Source organism: Hemitrygon akajei, chromosome 21 (genome assembly GCF_048418815.1).
Source record: "Hemitrygon akajei chromosome 21, sHemAka1.3, whole genome shotgun sequence".
NCBI lineage: Eukaryota > Metazoa > Chordata > Chondrichthyes > Myliobatiformes > Dasyatidae > Hemitrygon > Hemitrygon akajei.
Genome location: NC_133144.1, coordinates 49,270,470 through 49,291,603, shown reverse-complemented (window position 1 = coordinate 49,291,603; position 21,134 = coordinate 49,270,470). Strand labels below are relative to the sequence as shown.

Here is a 21,134-nt window from a genome sequence, read left to right as displayed (position 1 = left end):
TAGGCAACCATACTCAGTAACTGTCTTTCACTTTATTAACATTTACCGAACAACATTCTAACAAACATTACTTCCATAGTCAGGCCGTCAAGTGACAAACATTACTCTGACTCAGCTACAGCAGACTGAGGATGACACAGGTAAACTTGAAATCCATGAGTTTACATGGACATGTGGTGGAAGGAACAGAAGAACAAATTTCAGGATTGGCACAAAGTTAGACAAGCAAGAATCTCTCCCTCTTGCACACACACATCAGATGATGGAAAAATCTGTAGAAAAATGTCAAGTCAACCACTATTGGTCCGTGGTGATAGTACAAGCTTCACCTAACTCAGGCCAGCTTGCTGGCCTGGACCGAGTCCTGTTTCTCCCCCAGAAGGCTCTGGACATTTAGTAGAATAAGGAACTATGTGGAGAAGGGAGGGGGAGCAGTAAATTTAAGTCTGGTCGAGAGGACTTCCTTGATCAGATTACAAAATGAGAAAATGGATTTCGAGTGAGCAAATCACACTGGGCTGTGAAACCCTGATCCTGTCTGGTCTTAGAGGCTAAAAATAGCCTTGGAAAGAACACTGCTGGGAATACCATATGCTGTGGTGTTTACAAGGAGAGAATACTGCTAACTGGATATCTGTTTCAAAATTTACAGTTGATTAAAACTAGTTTTATAAGATGTCCTGGTATTCACAACAGCTTCCAAAGTGACCTGACATTTGATCCAAGCAGCAAACAAATCTGGAAGTTAAGAAACTATTGTGGAGCCTAAATGGGGCTGAAGGAGACACAAAATGCTGGAGTATGGAGTAACTCAAACAGCTTGAGGAACTCAGTGGATCAATAAAAATATTGAATGTCTATTTCTCTCCATAGTAGGCTGGCTTACTGACCTCTACCTTGTTGAGGCCCAGCACCAACTCTTAGACACTTCCTCTTACTTGCCCCTCAAACAGGACCCCACTAAGGAAAGCCAGGCCATTGTGTCCCATACTATCACCAACCTTATTGACTTTGGGGATCTCCCATCTATCACCACCAACCTCATAGTTCCCGCACACCGCACCTCCAGTTTCTACCTCCTACTCAAAATCCACAAACCCGCTTGTTTCAGCTTGCTCCTGCCCCAATGAATTTAGATCTGCATACCTCGACTCTATTTTATCCCCCCCGGTTCAGTCCCTTCCTACCTACGTCCGTGACACCTCACACGTTCTTCATCTTTTCAAGGATTTCAGTTTCCCTAATCCCCATCATGTTATTTTTACTATGGATGTCCAGTCCCTATACACCTCCATCCCTCACCAGGAAGGCCTAAAAGCTCTCCATTTCTTTCTGGACATCAAACCCAACCAGCTCCTCTCCACCACCACTCTCCTCCATCTAGCAGAACTTGTACTCACTCTAAATAATTTCTCCTTTGATTCCTCCTACTTCCTTCAAACCAAAGGGGTAGCCATGGGCACTCGCATGGGTCCCAGTTATGCCTGCCTGTTTGTTGGCTACATGGAACAGTCTATGTTCTAAGCCTACACTGGTGACCATCCCACAGTTTTCCTATGCTACATCGATAACTGCATTGGTGCTGCTTCCTGCACCGTGCTGAACTCGTTGATTTCATCCACTTTGTCTCCATCTTCCACCCTGCACTCAAATTCATCTAGTCCATTTCTTTTTTTTTAAACTTAATTTTTATTGTTTTGCCAATAACAAAACAAACAGGATAAAAACAAACAGACAGACAGGGTCATCATAGGTGAAGTAAAGTTCGTAACTTATAATAGAAAAAATGAATAGCGAAACAGGTTACATTGCTGTATCAAGGTTAACCAAACTCTTATGTCCATAATTGTCCTTCAAAGTCTCAGGGGACCTTAAGATCCATAACTTTAGAGACCATTCTGCAGGTTCCCTCATAAGAAGAAATAAAGCAAAGTTCTTCAAACCAAATTAATGTACAGTGAAGAAGAGTTTTCAAGCTCAAATAAAATGTCCAATTTTCCCAGTATCTTTAAACTTTTTTAGTGGCATGTCTCAGAGAGAAAGTCAATCGTCCCGTAACATAAATTTCTTGAACTATATCTATCCATTCCAGGACTGTAGGAGACTCTTTGCTTAGCAATTTCCTGGTAATCACTTTCTTACATCTGGCCCATTTCTGACACTTCCCTTTCCTTTCTCAATCTCACTGTCTATCTCCAGAGACAGCTTATCCACCGATGTCTATTATAAACCAACAAACTCTCACAGCTACCTGGACTATACCTCATCCCACCCTGCTACTTGTAAAAACACCATCCCCTTCTCTCAATTCCTCCATCTCCGCCACACCTGCTCTCAGGATAAGGCTTTTCATTCTAGAACAAAGGAGATGTGCTCCTTTTTCAAAGAAAGGGGCTTCCCTTCCTCCACCATCAGCGCTGACCTCAACTGCATCTCTTCCATTTCACCACAGCTGCTCATACCCCATCCTCCCGCCACCCTACCAGGGAGAGGGTGCCTCTCGTTCTTATCTACCACCCCACCAGCCTCCACGTCCGTTCCCTATCCCCCCCCCACCAACTTTCTGCTTTCCATAGGGATTGCTCCCTGTGCAACTCTCTTGTCCATTCATCCCTCCCCACTGATCTCCCTCCTGGCACTGATCCTTGCAAGCAGAACAAGTGCTACACCTGCCCCTACACCTTCTCTCTCACTACCATTTAGGGCCCCAAAAAGTCCTTCCAGCTGAGGTGACACTTCACCTGTGAGACTGTTGGGGTCATATACTGTGTTCGCTGCTCCTGGTGTGGCCTTCTGTTTATCCGTGACACCTGACATAGATTGGGAGACCACTTCACAGAGCATCTATGCTCTGTCCACCAGAACAAGTGGTGTCTCACAGTGGTCACCCATTTTAATTCCACTTCCCATTCCATGGCCTCTTCCACTGTTGTAATAAGGCCACACTTAGGTTGGAGGACCAACACCTTATATTCTGTTTGGATAGCCTGCAACCTGATGGCATGAACATTGATTTCTCAAACTTACAGTAAAGCCTCCCACCCCTTCACCATTTCTTAAGCCCTTTTCCCTCTCTCATGTTATCTCCTTTCTCCCACCCATTGCCTCCCTTTTTTCTTTCTCCATGGCCTTCTGTCTCTTTCACCAATCAATTTCCCAGCTCTTTGTTTCCCTCCCCTTCCAAGTTTCACCTATCACCTTGTATTTCTCTCTCCCCTCCCCCCACCTTTTAAATCTACTCCTCAGCTTTTTTTCTCCAGTCCTGCTGAGGAGTTTTGGTCTGAAACATCAACTGCGCTTTTCTCCATGGATGCTGCCTGGCCTGCTGAGTTCCTCTAGCATTTTGTGTGTGTGTTGCTCTCTCCATTAACACTGCTTGATCTGCAGAATTCCCTCATTTTTTTTGTATGTTGTTCCTGACTGGGCCATATCTAGTGAACTCAATATACTGTATATTGAAGTTAAAATTAAAACACAAAAATATAAACCAAAACCCAAAAATTTGCTTACCAACTATACCTCTTGATGTTATCAGATGATTTGATATGCATGCTTCCACCTCTGTTAACAGACCTTAACGTCACCAGTACAAGTCCGCAGTCAGTACTGAGATTAAAAGCTGAAACCTTGATTGCACAAATTCAGCTGATTATTACCAGGTTGGGAGCTTTCTTATGCAAGGGAGGGTTGTGGTGGTGGGGAAAAAATTGGTTTCATTTTCAAGCGCTTGTGTTTAACCTTGTGAACTGAAATGGAGTAATAATAGTATGGAGCTTTGCCAGCATAATCATATGGGCTATGAACTGCATTTACCGTAAATAGAGACTTCAAAGTTACTCCAGTCACAGTGAGTGGGATCTCAGCCTTGTGCCAATAAGGGATGGCTAGAATTCTGTGCTTCATTAGCCATAATCTACATACCCAGTAATGCTGAAAAGATCTCATGGAATCTCAAACAAAAAGAACCCAAGACATAAGTTTCTCAGGTGTGTGGCATCTGTAGTTACTTTGGGAACCACAGAAGCAGTTACAATTTAATCATGCAGCTGGAGATTTCATGCAAGCTGGACAACCATGATCATAATTAATCCAATTTATTACACCCCACCCCCTCCATGTCAATTATGTTATTGTTTGTGGTTCGATGTGTTTTGCCTCTTCCCTCCAAGACAGAAGGCCCAGTCCAAGATTTAAGTATAAAAACCAAGTATGACACTGCAGTTTGGGCCTTTGGAATGTAAACCAAGATGCCATTTTAATTTCCAAGCAGGCACAACAGATCCCACTAGGCAACTTAAGTAAGAGTAGGGGAAGTTCCTTCTCTCGCCAATATTTATTTTTCATTCCACAGCACAAACAGATAACCAAATAATTATCACACCTGCTGACAAAATCTTTCAGTGCATAGACAAGCCTCTGAGTTTCAGTGATATTAATTCAAACGTACTTGATAGATTTACAAGCCTTCTGGGAAGCTTTGAAAATGAGCAATGCACAATATTTCTTTATTTTATCCATAACCTAATCACAGAATCTACCTGAGTTTCCCTCTGATCAGTTGTTGGCTACTTCTAAGTGGCTGGCTTGAGCAAATGCTTAACAAACTCTTCCACTCATTTAAGCTGGGAATTTTGCAGCATGTAAACTGCTAGATTCAGAATTCTATATCATGACAACTCCATCCCAGGAGCCAATTTCCCCTGCCCATTCACGGGGACACTGCAGAACTGTTTCCTATTTATTATTCACCCTCTTTACAATCTTTATTGCAGTAAAACCTTACAAGGTCAGGTAAAATACCATGAACTGAATGCAAAATGATGCTACAACTCCGTTTTGCCTTAACCTTAAATCCTATGGGAACATTTAATATTAAATCAATATGACACCACCATTTCTGATTGAGACTCAATTTAATTCCAATTATTACCAAATTATTGGCAGATTTCAGCTGTTGACATTATAACTGCTGAACACTGTTGACTGGTCAAACTCATTTCACTTAAGACTCTTAAACCTAGCAGAAAGATAAATCTTTCATCTCATGAGAATACGATGGATTCAAACTCATGACTTATCTTGAAGTTTCTGTGGCTCCCAAATTGGATGTAACTCTCTCCAAGCTTGTTTACAATTTTACAAGCAATGCTCAAACTGTTGTGATTGAAAGTCAAGTATTTTTATCCTTTAGTACAAAATCCCCTTACATAGTAAACTGGTTTATTATTGTTACATGTACTGAGCTGCAGTAAAAATTTCACTCACAGAACGTTAAGCATTGTACTGGTGCACATCATGTAAAATACTATAAGGTTGCAGCTTTAGACAAAAGGTTGGTTCCATGGCCATTGTTCAATGACTATGGAATGGATCTCTTGTCTCGTTCAGTTCCTCAGTCCTGAAGAAGGGTCTCGGCCCAAAACATCCCACTATTTATTTATTTCCATAGGTGCTGCATGACCTGCTGAGCTCCTCCAGCATTTTGTGCTTGTTGCTTTGGATTTCCAGCACCTGCAGACTTTCTCCTGTTTACAGTAATTTTTTTCGTTTTGCACGCCATCCATACAGATCATCTCATCACAACCGTACATCAAGGTAGTACAAGGGAAAATCAACAATGCAGAACAACGTGCAGTACAGGCAGTCAATACAGTTCAAAGCCAGGATGAGGTAGTTTGTGATGTTAAGGAGTTAATCTGACCATACAAAAGATCTATTCCATTGTTTTGGAATAATGGCTATTGAACAGACCTTTTGTCTAAATTTGCAACCTATGGTATTTTGCAAGAAATGCACTTGTGCAATGCTTTAAGTTAAGTGACTGAAAAATCACAAGTACTTTTATCCTTTAGTACAAAATTCAGAATCAGGTTTATTATCACCGGCATGTGTCGTGAAATTTGTTAACTTAGGTTTGTCCCAAAGCAGTAAAAGTTCAAAGTTCAAAAATTTATCATCAAGGTATACATATGTCATCATATATTATCCTGAGATTCACTTTCTTGCAGGCATTCATAGTAGAACAAAGAAATACAATCATATCAGTGAAAATGGAGCTTAGAAAATTAGAGGGCTATGGGTAACCCTAGGTAATTTCTAAGATAAGGACATGTTCAGCACAGCTTTGTGGGCTGAAGGGCCTATATTATGCTGTGGTTTTTCTATGTTTCTAAAAGCTACAAACAAAAATTGACCACCAATATGCAAATGAAGACAACCTGTGCAAATACAATAAATAAATAATACTGAGAACATGATTTGAATGTGAGTCCATAGGTTGTGGAATCAGTTGAGGTGAGTGATTTACCAGCCTGATGGCTGAAGGGTAACAACTGAAGGGTTCCTGAACCTCTTGGTACAAGACCTAAGGCTTCTGTACCTCCTGTCAAATGGTAGTTGCGAGAAGAAGGCATGGCTTGAATTGTGTGGGTCCTTGATGATAGATGCTGCAGTCCTGTGGCAGCAATCCATGAAAATGTGCCCGATGGTGGGGAGGTCTTTGCATATGTAGTGGACTGTGATATATCCACTACTTTTTGTAGGCTTTTCCATCCCTGGGCATTGGTATTACCATACCAGGCCATGATTCAAATAGTCAGGGTAATCTCCAATGAACATCTGCAGAAGTTTCTCAAAGTTGCAGATGATATGCCAAATCTGTGCAATCTTCTAACAAAATAGAGATGTTGTTGTGCTGGTTCCAGAACAGATACTTTTGTTTGATAACTTCAAGAAATTTAAAGTTATTGACCCTCTTCACTCCTGATCTACTGAAACATCTGACCATTGAAATTTCCACCAGCTGGCATCTGGCTCACCAGCTGCTGACTTGTGCACTCACCCTGAACACTTCGACAGTGGTTCACACACCTCCTGCATTCACACAGGCACAGGGCCAGTGCAATTCCTTGAATCCCACATGGTTCAATTTCCCAGTGCTATACAGTACCCTTTGTGGCCCATCAGCATGCTACTTACTTATAAGCAGTGTAATTAAGCATATTTAATGACTTAGCATTCTCTTAAAGGCCAACACCACTTAAAAATGAGACACACAGTCAAAGCAGGACAGACTGGGTAAGTACAGCATGTTCCCCCCCACCCCCCCCCCCCCCGAGGATATAAGTAAACCAGATGGGTTTTTACATTGATCACTTAATTTCACGGCTAGCGTTACTGACACCAGCTTTTGATTCCAGATTTGTTTAATTAAAGGAATTTCAATTCCACCAGCTGCTGTGAAGAGATGTAAACAGCAGATGAATGATCCACGCTTCTGGGTACTTGTTCTATGACTTTAACCACCACAACATTTATTGAGAAGTATTTCCATATTTAATTATTTCATAACGCACTTATCCAAGTTGATGCTCACAGAAAGATACAACCATTTAGAGTCACAGAGTAATACAGCACAGAAACAGGCCCAACTTGTTCAAACCTACCAAGGTGCCGATCTAGACCAGATCATGTTTGGCCTCTATCCTTTGCTATCCATATACCTCTCCAATGCCTTTTAAATGCATCATCTACCTTCTCTGGCAGCTCGTTCCACCTATGCACCATCCTTCTGTGCAAAGTAGTTGCCCCTCAGGTCCTTTTTCAATCTTTCCCCTCTCACTTTAATCCTATGCCCTCTCAGAAAGTGCTAAGACAATCACAACTTGAAAAATATTTCTGGAATTTCGGAAACACAGGGCACAAAGTGTTTCATTGATGCTGGCAGCTGCTGGAAATTCTTTGCAGTTTCTGTAGGTGTGTGTGCTTGTGTGGAGTGAGTATATGTACGTGTGCAAGATGTGCGTCTGTGTCTGCACGAAGTAAGTGTATGTGTGCATGCGCGTGTATACCTGGATATGACTCTCTCTCAGCTCTTGGACATGCAGCAAGGCAGCATGAGTCTACTATCGTTTACCAGTCAGGGTCTGAATGTCAGCATTTTTTTCTATACAGTTACCTTTAGAATAAAATAATAGCTATTTATGCAACACACAAAATGCTGGAGGAACTCAGCAGGCCAGGCAGCATCTATGGAAAAGAGTACAGTTGACATTTTGGGCCAAGACCCTTCAGCAGGACTGGAGAGAAAAAAAAAATGAGGAGGGGAGGGGAGGTAGAAACACAAGGTGGGGGGGAAGGGGAGGTAGAAACACAAGGTGGGGGGGAAGGGGATGTAGAAACACAAGGTGATAGGTGAAACAGGGAGGGGGCAGGGTGAAGTAAAGAGCTGGGAAGTTGATTGGTGAAAGAGATACAGGGCTGGAGAAGTGGGAAACTAATAGGAGAGGACAGAAGCCATGAAAGAAAGAAAAGGTGGAGGAGCACTACAGGGAGGTGATGGGGTGGTAAGGAGATAAGGTGAGAGAAGGAAAGGGGGATGGGGAATGGTGAAGGGGAGGGTCCATTACTGGAAGTTGAAGAAATTGATATTCTTGCCATCAGGTTGGAGGCTACCCAGATGGTCTTGCTTCTACAACCTGAGTGTGGCTTCATTGCAACAGTAGAGGAGGCCATGGACTGACATATCGGAATGGGAATGGGAAGTGGAATGGGTGGCCACTGGGAGATCCTGGTACTCCTGATGCAGCCTTCTGAATTTCAGTGAAACCCAATGTAAATTGGGGCACAATTTCACTGAGCACCTACACTCTGTCCGCAAGAAAAAACGGTATCTCCCAGTGGCCACCCAGTTTAATTCAACTTCCGATTCCCATTCCCTTGTCAGTTTATGGCCTCCTCTACTATCGTGATGAGGTTGGAGGAGTAACACCTTGTATTCTGTCTGTGCAGCCTCCAATCTGATGGCATGAACATCGTTTCTTGAACTTCTGGTAATGTCCCCCCCACCTCACCATTGCCACTTTCCACTCTCCCCTTATCTCCTTACCTGCCCATCACCTGCCCCTGGTGCTCTTCTCCCTTTTCTTTCTTCCTTCCATAGCCTTCTGTCCCTCTTCTCCAGTCCTTATCTCATTCACCAATCAACTTCCCACTTCTTTACTTCACCACCCTCCACCCGCCCCCCCCCCCCCCCCCCAGGTTTCACTTATTACCTTGTGCTTCTATCTCCACCCGCCCAGCACCTTCTAACTCTGACTCATCCTTTTATCCCTCCAGGCCTGATGAAGGGTCTCGGCCTGAAATGTTGACTGTTCCCTTTTCCTTAGATGCTGACTGGTCTGCTGAGTTCTTCCAGATCTTGAGTGTTGATTGGATTTCCAGCATCTGCAAGTTTTCTCTTGCTTATAACAGCTATTTATACATGTTGAAATAAACAGTTTGTTACTATAGTTATATAAAGCAATTTCAATTGTTACTAAATGTCTATGAATATCAGAGAGATTACAGAAATATAATGCAACAAGCCTTTGTTGAAGAGAGCAGGGGTGAGTGCTGTGTATTTAATATTTCAGTAATATTTGAATAACATTGTAACTTCATTGTTTGATTAAATACCTAAATGAACTTTTTCAGAATTCCTCCCGATTAAGTAATATTACATAGAAACATAGAATACCTACAGCACAATACAGGCCCTTCAGTCCACAAAGTTGCGCAAAATATGTCCCTACCTTAGAAATTACTAGGCTTACCCATAGCCCTCTATTTTTCTAAGCTCCACGTACCTATCCAAAAGTCTCTTAAAAGACCCTATCTTATCCGCCTCCACCACCGTTGCTGGCAGCCCATTCCACACACTCACCACTCTCTTAGTAAAAAACTTACCCCTGATATCTCCTCTGTACCTACTCCCCAGCACCTTAAACCTGTGTCCTCTTGTGGCAACCATTTCAGCCCTGGGAAAAAGCCTCTGACTATCCACATGATCAATGCCTCTCATCATCTTATACACCTCTATCAGGTCACCTCTCATCCTCCGTCCCTCCAAGGAGAAAAGGCCGAGTTCACTCAACCTATTTTCATAAGGCATGCTCCCCAATCCAGGCAACATCCTTGTAAATCTCCTCTGCACCCTTTCTATGGCTTCCACATCCTTCCTATAGTGAGGCAACCGGAAAAGAGTACTCAAAGTGGGGTCTGACCAGGGTCCTATACAGCTGCAACATTACCTCTCGGCTCCTAAATTCAATTCCATGATTGATGAAGGCCAATACATCATATGCCTTCTTAACCACAGAGTCAACCTGCACAGCTACTTTGAGTGTCCTATGTACTTGGACCCCAAGATCCCTCTGATCCTCCACACTGCCAAGAGTCTTACCATTAATACTATATTCTGCCATCATATTTGATCTACCAAAATGAACCACTTTAAATATTGCTCTTTAAATAGGGGGTCTAAAAATGGTCACAGCAGTTTTGTGAAATTTCTATGGGGCTTTAGTACAGCTTCAGAGCTGTGTGACAGTCATGGCTACAAGCAGCACTGGGGTTCCACAGGGGACTGTACTGGCTCTTTTCCTTTTTACCCTATATAGCTCAGACTTTAGATACAACACCTTGTCATGTCATCAGCAGAAGTTCTCTGATGACTAAGCAATAGTTGGGTGTTTAAAGGAAGAACGGGAGGATGAATACAGGGCCTTGGTAGAGGACTTGGTCAAAAGGTGCAAGCTGAATCATCTGTAGCTCACCATCAGTAAGACAAAGGAGATGGTGAGTGGCTTTAGGAAGACGAAGCCTGCATTGCTTCCTGTTACCACTGATGGTGAGAACGTGGATGTAGTGAGGACCTACAAGTACCTGGGGGTGCAGCTGGACAACAGACTTGAGTGGAGCCCCAACATAGAGGCTGTGTACAAGAAGGACCAGAGACACCGCTACTTCCTGAGGAGACTGAGGTCCTTGGAGTATGCAGGCCTCTCCTTCATAAGTTCTACCAGACTGTTGTTGCCATTACAATCTTCTGTGCAGTGGTGTTCTGGGGCAATGGGTGATACCAACAGGCTCAACAAATTGATTAGAAAGGGTGGCTCTGTTATCGGAATCAAACTGGACACACTGGAGGCTGTAGTAGAACAAAGGACCCTACAAAAAGTCCTGGCAATTCTGGACAATGTTTCTCACCCTCTGCAAATGATCTTGGCTGAACAGAGGAGCACTTCAATTAACAGACTAAGACAACTGCACTGCTCCAAAGAACGCTATATGAGGTCATTCTTACAGTTGACAATTAGGCTCTATAGTGAGTCAACCTATAGCCAGGGAGGAAGTGATGACCCCATCTTGTTAGACTGTTTGAGGTAACTTATTTTTATTTTTTATTACTTTTCTTCTAATACTTGCATATCTGTGCACTTGTAATACTACTGTGACACTGTAATTTCCTTTGGGATCAATAAAGTATCTATCTTGGAATTGGTTTCATTAGTATTTCGTACAAGTGCAGTAAAACTTCCCCACTGTTATACACTAGCCCACTGAAATAAGGGCTAGCACTCTATTCATCTTCCCTATTAACTGCCACACTTGGATGCTAGATTCCTGCATTTCACGTCCAAGGGTTCCCAAATGCCTGTGCTACACCTTTCAGAAACTTTCCTCTGTTTAAATAGTACTCTGTCTTTTGTTCTCACTTCCAAAATGAACATGACATTTTCCAACATTATATTCCATTTGCTAACTTCTTGCCCATTCAGCCAACCTACCAAAACCTCTCTGCGAAATATGGACCCTCCTCATAACTTGTCTTCCTAAATATGTTTGTGCCATCTGCAAATGAGGCTACAGTATATGTACTTTCTCCTCCAAGTATTAGTACATTGTAAATCACTGCAGTCCCAGTACTGATGTGCGTGCAATACTACACTGGTTATAGCTGTCATCTTGAAAATGCTCCCCTATCTCTACTCACAGCTTCCTGTCTGTTTCCTAATCCTCTCTCCATACCAATATGTTTCACTTGTACCAACACCATGCGTTTTCATTGTGTGACTCAATCCAGGTACCTTGTCAGATGCCCATCAGAAATCCAAATACATTTGAGACTACCTCAAAAATCTCTAACAAAATTGTCATACACAAGTTCCCCTTTATGAAGTCACGTTGACTCTAAATGATTAGACCACCCTTCTCCAAATGTGCTGCCATTACTTTGTTAATAATGAATTCTGATATTTTTTCAATAATAGATCAAAAACTAATCGGGGTTCAAACAGTCTTTGGTTTCCTACTCCCTGTTAAATTAGTGTGTTACATCAGCAAAAGGACCTATTCCAGTGCTGTCTAACTTGACGAACATTTTCACTTCTAATAGGTCTTAATTCACAATTAGGTTGTCAACTTACAGTTACGTTTTCAAGAGTCCATTCCCATCTTTGCAAAAATCTCACTGCTGGGTTCTGCTCTGTATTTCTCTTCACACAATATTAAAGCCATGACTTGCAATTGTAATCAGAATAAATGCACACTAAACCAAAGGAAACGAGTATCAGTCAAGGCCCATAACAGGTGGAAGATGTGACACTGCCTCTCCGATAAAATATCATTGACTTGAAACTGTTTCCTCACCACAGACACCACCTGGCGTCTGCATCAGTATCACTTCCACTTCAGTTTCTACCTCATTGTTTCTTAGACTGGAATGGTCACAAATTATGCAACATCTTAATTTGTTTAAATCTGGCTTCAGTTTAGATTCACCTGAAGATCAGCTGTGAAGCAAATGAAGGCTAAATCCAACAGAAGTGAAACGATAAAGCAGTGCTTGGTTATCCTTTGACACTCCATTACCTCTGCATCAGAAATACTCTGTCGCCTCTACTGCACCATTTCTTCCAATTTGTGCACAATTACTTCCAGCCATTATCATCAATTGAAGATTCAGCAGTGAGCCTGTCACCTTGGACAGGACTTGAAATAAAATTATGCCTTACTCAGGGACCAGTCGTCTAGCCGAAATGTGTCCTCTTTCCTTTTAATCCAAATATGGTCAAGCTACTTCTAAACCATGGAAAACAGAGGTAACCATTCATTATCATCCGCTCCTGTAAGGCCAGAGTGACATAACCAATATAATAAAAGTTGACAGAATGCTTTTAGATAAAGAGCTTCTGCTTTTATTTAAACTATGAATAAAATTGATGGAAATCAAATTGCTTTTGCCAGAAGCTCTTTTAAAAAGAGTCATAAAGGAATCCAATTATTAAATGTCAAAAACTTGTCAGAAGCTGTGATGACCTGAAGCCATCAAATACAACTGAATTCCATTACTTGCGCACCAATCCAAACAGAAGATTTACAGAGGAAGGTGAGAGAGGTAGGCATCAGTGGTCGTATTGTGCGAGTGAATTAGAGTAAGGGTCAGCTTTATTTTCTGGCCTATGGATTACTGACAATCCACATTTCAGTGCTTGCTGTATTCCCAATGTATTCTTGAGAAGTCATAACTTTCCTGTTCTTTCTGAACAATGCATGCCATTTCCAATGTTATTTATTAATCCAAAATGTAGTGTCACAATGAGCATTTTACTATATCAAAAAGTTCATTAAATGTACTGTGTGAAGGACATGCATTTATGTGTCAGTTTCCAAAGCATGCCCTATCCTTTACTACACTGCCGATTAAATTTTAGTTACTTTACCTGCAGTCAGTAAAGTAATAATAAACAAATAATTGGTAATTAATTATTTTAACTGCAGGATAATCTTCTTTGAGATACCTGAATTTCATAAAAATAATACTTTAAGTATGTTTCGTTCAGTAGATACAATTATATTTGACCTTTCATTGCCATTGCATCATGGCAAATTGGGCATAGATTAATAAATATTCCTGTACTGAATACGGTTGGGTTGGGTTGTTCTCTGATCTTGGCAATTCATTTGCAAATGTTTTGTCACTATACGAGGGGACATCACAAGATCACAAGACAAAGGAGCTGAATACAATCCAAGAGCTGACAAACCCTCCTCATATGTTAGTCCCTGCATTCCAGGAATCATCCCAGTTAATCTTCTCTAAACTCTCTCCAACAACAGCACATCCTTTCTAAGATAGGGGGCCCAAAACTGCACACAGTATTCCAAATGGGGTCTCACCAGTGCCCCATAGAGCCTCAACAACACCTTCTTACTTTTATACACTATTCCTCTTGAAATGAATGCCAACATAGCATTCGCTTTCCTTACTGCCGATCCAACCTGGTGTTTAACCTTTAAGATATCCTGCACTAGGACCCCCAAGTCCCTTTGCACTTCCGATGTTTTGAATTTTCTCCCCATCTAAATAATTGTTTCTTCTTCCAAAATGTACAACCGTACATTTCTCAACACCGTATCTCATCTGCCATTTCTTTGCCCACTCTCCTAAACTGACCAAGCAACATCATCAGTGCGCTGTCCATTTCTGGTGTGTCCTCTGAATGCTTGGCCTTCATATACTTATCAATCAGCTGACTGGTCGTCATTACGGAAACTTAATTGTGACGTAGGGAGGGGGTGTTGTCGCTGGTGGTGAACTCTGTGCATGGAATTTTGCCCACATTGTACTGCGTATAGTTATGTCAATTACGTGGTGGCATCGGGAAGACCAAGAAAACTGGAAGATTTCCTTCTCCAAAGGAGATCAATGAAATAGACAGGTCTTTAATGACAGTCTGGTAGTGACATGAACACCATTACAAAAACAAACTTTTTATTCCACATCTATTTATTTTAATTCATGGTGTTAGGGTTCAATGGTTCCATGTTGACATTCTAGCTTATTTCTCCCGATCAATACATGGACATCTGTGTAGTGACATAACAACATCACCATATCCCTTTCTCCCTCCTGCCCAGCAAATTGTGTTCAAATTCCAAGTCTGACCCAACCACCCCCCCCTAACTTGCCAAATCATGTGGCAATCTAAATGTAAGGAGCTTATTAGTTATGATTCTTCTCTCCTCATCATCTCTGCTCTCCTAGCAAGACGTGTTTCCGCAATGAAAAGAAGCCTCACAGTAACAACAATCTCTGCTGCATATGGATGAGCATTGCCAGCTGCAATAGCTGACCTGAACTGCACTCACATTCAACAAAATAAAAATTGGCACATCATATAATTTAATTATTTAATGTTCTTGACATGTCAGTGATTTGAAAGAACATGATGAGAATCCAAAATCATTTGAAGTTTTTCAGTAAAGCACCCAGAGACACCACAGGAGTATATCAGTTAGAAATCGAGACTAAGTTGCAGATATATGTACCAAGCAGATATCTTCAATTGTGACTTGAATTGCCAAGGTGCAAAAGTTGCAAAATCTTCTCCCCCCCCCCCCCAATTGTGCTGTGGTATAAAACTCTATGAGTATCCTCACTGGATGGAATGCAGTGGTTCAAGAAGGTAACCACTCGTGGCCAGTTGGAACTGGTCAATAAATAGTGGCATCATCCATGCAATGTGAATTAATGATTAAGCAAAGGTCTCCCCCACTTCATATTTAGTAAAACCTTCCTTAATGTTTGGTCAACTTTGTCATTCATTGAGAATAAGGTTAGGTTAACACGAGAGGACAGAAATGAAAAAGTACAGAAATATATTATTGCAAGGTCTGAAGAAGGTGACAGAGAAAGGGAGAGGGAAGAGAAGTTCAAAAAGTTCAAGGTATTTTTTTTTTACCAAAGTACTTATACCCTATACTACTCTGAGATTCATTTTCTTGCAGGCACTCACAGTAGAGCAAAGAAACACTGCAGAATAAATGAAAAGCTACACACAAAAACTGATAATCAATTAGCAAAAAAAGACAACCTGCAAATACAAAAGAAATAACAAATAATACCAATTAAACAATAAATAAATAAATAATGCCGAGAACACAAGTTATACAGTCATTGGCAGTAAGTCCATTGGTTATGAAATCAATTCAGAGTTGAAGTGAGTGAAGTTATCTACATTGGTTCAGGAACTTCATGGCTGAAGGGTGAGAACGGTTCCTTAATGTGGTGGGTGTGAAACCTATGTCTCCTGTATCTCTTTCATGATTCTCCATCCGTGCCTGGGTTGAGTGTCCAGCTAACAACTTGACCTCGTAAAAAAAACCTGAAGAGGGATGAGCTCCGCTGGTTTCAGATGCCCAAGACATGCCCACCGATGAGCAATCACAAACAAGATTGGTGCAAAAAGCTTGTCATGACAGTGCTCCAATGACTGAAGAGGTTAAGGATGCGCGTGCACACACACACACAAATATGTGAATTGCATACATCAAGATGCTAACGTGTGAGACGTACACGCCTCGCTTAAAATAAACACGAAGTTAGACTCAGATTTTGGACTCCCTAGTTTTTATGCTTTGAAGTTACAAAACATAACCGTGGCAATGAGGTTTTTTTTAAAATGAACCCAAGCCAACTACATGTCTGTTAAAGCACTGTGAAACACTCGAGTTTAAAGAAAGTGCAGTGAGAAAAAGTCGAGTAAATAAAATATAGTACAGCATGTGCAGAGACATTCAAATTAAAAAAAAGTAAGAATTCACAATTTCATAAACAGAAAGTAACGGGTGATAATAATCACTAAAAAAAAGGAGAGCAAAAATGGCTGGCTATATTGGGAAGATTGACACATCTGATTACACAACAGATAAATGGATTTTGTATATTGAATAGACTGAGCAGTATTTTAAAGCACATGAAATAGTCAATGAGAAACAAGTACCAATTTTGCTGAGTGCATTGGGTTTAAAGGCACAGTTTGCTTTGAAGTTTAACAGCTTCAGCCAAACCAGCTGAAATGAGCTTTCTTGATACTGTGAAAGTAATGCAGGAACATTTAGATCCAAAACCATTGTTGATTGCAGAGCGCTTTAGATTTCATAAGTAGAATCAAAAGGAAGGAGAATCTATTTCAGCATACGTGAACTGAAGAGTTTGCCTGAGCATTGTCTGTTCAGTGATGGGCTTACTGATGCTGAGAGACCATTTTGTTTGTGGAATCTTACAAGAAAACATTTAAAAATGGCCTTTAAACTCACATTTAAAAGAATAGTTCAAGTTGCTATATCAATGGAAATAGCATGCAGAGATGCAATTGAGTTGTAATCAGGAATGAAAGGCAAGTGTGAACAAATTTGCAACATCTAAACAGAAAGCGGCCTTGCCTAACAAATGTGTTACCATTGTGGCAGGACCTCACATACACAGGACCAATGCAGAGTTAAAGGTGAAACTTGCAGAAAATGCAATAAAGTAGGACACATATAAAGAGCATATTGAGCAGACAAAAATAAATAGACTGCAGAGAAGAGAAAAGGTCAAGTTGCAGTGTCAAAAATAGAACTAATCTACATGCTGTTGATAAAAAAAAATGACAGTGATGATTGTGACACAGGACTGAGTAGCCTTGAAATTTACAATGTGAAAACTAACAATAGCCAAGCAATCTGGCTTACACAAAGGTTCATTTTATTGTCAAAGTATGCATGAATAATACAACTTTGATATTTGTCTACTCTAGATCACCATTAAATACAGAAAGACCAGGTGTGTTGGTGAAAGAAAAGGAAAAAAAACACTAAAGTGAATAGCAAATTAATTAAAATAGAAATGGGCACTGGCTCAGCTGTTTCAGTCATTCCATAAAATGAGTTTGAACTGCATTTCAAAGATACTAAACTGAAGCCTGCAGAAATCCAACTAAGAATTTGTACTTGAGAAAAGACTACTCCTGTGAGAATGACATTCATAACAGTGAAATACAACAACCAACAAGCAGTAACACACACACAAGATGCTGGTGGAACACAGCAGGTCAGGCAGCATCTATAAGGAGAAGCACTGTCGACATTTCAGGCCGAGACCCTTCGTCAGGACTAACCAACAAGCAACATTGGGCTTCTATGCGGTGAAAACAGGAGGACCAGCATCGTGGGCTGTGATTGGCAGAGACAACTACAGCTTGATTGGCGAGCCATTCACCATTTGCATGCCGTATCCCCTGCAACAGTTAGGTAAAACGAATTAGGTTAGGTAATGGTGGATGCCACAACTGTCTCCATGCTGTCCCCCAAACAGAGGGAAAACAAGTGTTGGTGCCAACCTCTGTGCCTCTGGTTGGGAAGCATATTTGATCAAGAAAGGACCATGCTGCTCAGAGGAATCATTAAAGTGATGACAGCAGTGGTCCGACTACAATAGTTTTTGTAGAAAGCTTCTGATATGTTAATCATGCAGTTACTTGCAAAAAGTGGCTTGCTTTTACACTGAAAGAAAGTCCAAAGAGCTTCAGGAAAGTTGCAAGCATTCAGCTTTGGTGAGTATAAAGACCCAGAATCTACTTTACATGCATTAAGGTTATTGCATGAAATTCAAGTGGGTGGCAAAAAGCTGCCTGTAAAAGTAGGTGCAAGGATCAAAGCCCAGCTGAATGAATGGAAGGCCAAAACGAAAGGAGGTAATCAAGATACAAAAACAGAGGATTCATCAGATGATGTTTTGGTTGAGGAAACCAAGAAAAGAGATCAGATCATAAAGGCAGCAATATAAGTGTTAATAAGATAATACTCCAGTTAACTAAATGCACCTTCTTTAAATTAAGATGCTCATCCAGGAAAGAAGAAAAAGGAAAAGAAAAAGAAATACAAGTTGAAAACAAGAGAATGAGCAGGATCATGTGAGCAAGAAAGAGGAAGGTGTGAAAGAGAGAAAGGTGTGAAAGAGAGAAAGGCCCAGAAAATGAGATGAAAGCTGTCCAAACTGTCAAAACCACTTCCTGCAACCCTAGAGTCAACTCTGGACCATTACGGAGGATGGCCAAGAACCTGCAACTGTTTCACAGCCTCAAGTCTCACCCGCCAAGCAGAGTGACACCTTTTGTCAGGAAAGATGTTATCCCACAAGAGTAAGAAATCCTCCACGGTGATGAAATCCTTAGGGCTGAATGGGACAATTCAAAATTTACAATGCAGTAGATGCCTGTATATAGTAGCTGTATTATGTAGTACGTTGTGTATATAGTTGATGCATTCTTAGTTGTTGGAATTTATAGCTAGGCAGGGAGGAGTGTTGTGCATTGAATATTTCAGTAATATTTGAGTAATATAAATATTTTGTTTGATTAAGCATTCTCCATTTGTTTAAGTAACTCACTACAGGTAATATGTAAAAATACGTGAATTGGACACATCATGACATCACATGATACTTGAATGCCTCGCTTTAAGTAAACTCAAAGTTAGTCTTTCATTTCAGATCACCCTGTTTCTGTTGCAATTAGTCTTTATGTTTTGGATTTACAAAGCATAACAGGGAGGGCTTTTCCTGTGCTGGACCCATTACTTTTTGTAGGCTTTTCCATGCAAGGGCACTGGTGTTTCCATACTTGGCTATGACACAACCAGTCAGGATACTCTCCACTGTGATCTGTATATATGTAGGCCTCTGTTAGTCTCGATAGACCATGGATTTGCACCTTGGAGAGTTTCCAGGGTGCAAGCCTGGGCAAGGCTTTTTTTTATGGAAGATCAGCAGTTGCCCAAGCTGCAAGTCTCCTCTCTCCATGCCACCAATGTTGTCCAAGGGAAGGGCATTAGGACCCATACAGCTTGGCACCGGTGTCGTCGCAGAGCAATGTGTGGTTAAGTGCCTTGCTCAAGGACACACACGCAGCCTCAGCCAAGGCTCAAACTAGCGACCTTCAGATAACTAGACGAACACCGTAACCACTTGGCCACGTGCCAACACACTGTGATCTATAGTAGTTCCAATACAAATGCAGGAAGAAAGTGAAAATGAGGTGATATTTTCTGAAATATACCAGTAATGCTGGATTGGGACTCAGTTTAAGGCAGCATCATCCAATGATGACAGTCACAGCTTGCTGCCAGTAAAGCTTTTACTCTGTACCATTCCAAGGAGAGGTATTGGAAGAACTATGAAGTGAAGGGCATGAACCAACTCTTGGTGTGAGTGAAAAGTTATCTTGAACAAAGGAATATCCAGCAAGGAGATATTACAGCAAACAATGGATCAATGATACTGGAAACAAATCTCATCTCAGTAGCACTTTCATTCTCCAAATTGTACTGTGCTTGACACTTGATGAAAGAGGAAATTACACTTTCCATCTCCCCCATTACCTGAAGCAGGACAAAAGCAAAAAGACCTCATCAGATTGGAGAGAGTTCTCACATTGTGAGCCTCTCTAAAGGTAATTACAATGTGGCTAGCTGTGTGCTGGTCATCTATACACAAAGTTATAGTCCAATGCTGTCTGACTGAAAGCCAAGTCCGCTACTACTGAGATTTACCATAACTACTTACCACAGAATAAAACTAAGATAGGAAGATATGTGTATTTAACAGATACACAAACAGGAACAAAGCAAATGTTTATATTTTGATGAAATCCGTTTTCTGAGCAGCAGGAATGATAGATTTTAAAAAACGGGTTAAGATTTTTTACTGCTATGCTGTGAGGTATTTTATTTTAGCAGTTTCTGTCAAAGCAGTGTGGCCTGCTTGTAAGAGTGTTTTGATATGGCATGTTGTCCAACTTTGGAAGGTTGTGTCAGCCAATCAGGATTGTGGGATGTGAGAGAAGGTTCTAGAGAGCTGGCCAGGGACAGATCTCTGAAGGATAGTGGACTGGTTTGAGGCCTTTTTGGCGGGAGCTGCTGAGCGGGGCACAAGTGAAGGTGCCGCAGAATGCAGTTCGAAGGAGAGTCCCTGTTGTTAGAAGTGCTTTGTGCAGATGAATGGCTCCAAGAATATAGGGCCAATACTCCTGAGAGAGCCAGTTCATTCAAGATGGTCTTCAAGGGAAGTTCAGGCTGTGGTGGATGCCTTCATGCAGACTGTGGATCTAGCGCGTGAGTAAAGTGATACACCTCCGACTACTCCAGAAATGAGCTCCAATGTTTGCAATATCGGACTGATTTTACTGTAATAGGCCCTTTTGTTTTATTTTTCATAACTGTAAATTTGGTAAATATATTTCTTTATAATTTTATGCTGATATACAGTCTATTAATTTTCTGGTGAATGATAATTTGCATGGAGTAGTATATACACAGCTCTCGCAACAATCAATGTTCCTTCATCGAAACATCCCAACCTTCTTGTTTGGTTGAACACCAAATCATACTGACTCTAGACATATATTGCTTATGAAATATGGCCTTCACACTGCTAAGTGATCTGGCTGTTAGCAGAGTTAGCTAACGAGCCAAGTTTGCATAAGAGCCCC

General features: G+C 41.2%; 1 protein-coding gene across 1 annotated transcript in view; it reads right to left on the bottom strand.

The window, feature by feature from the left end:
- The window catches only part of cdh23 (cadherin-related 23), a 1,051,763-nt gene that overhangs the window by 504,121 nt on the left and 526,508 nt on the right, over window positions 1-21,134 (bottom strand). The gene's annotated exons all lie outside the window — the stretch shown is intronic.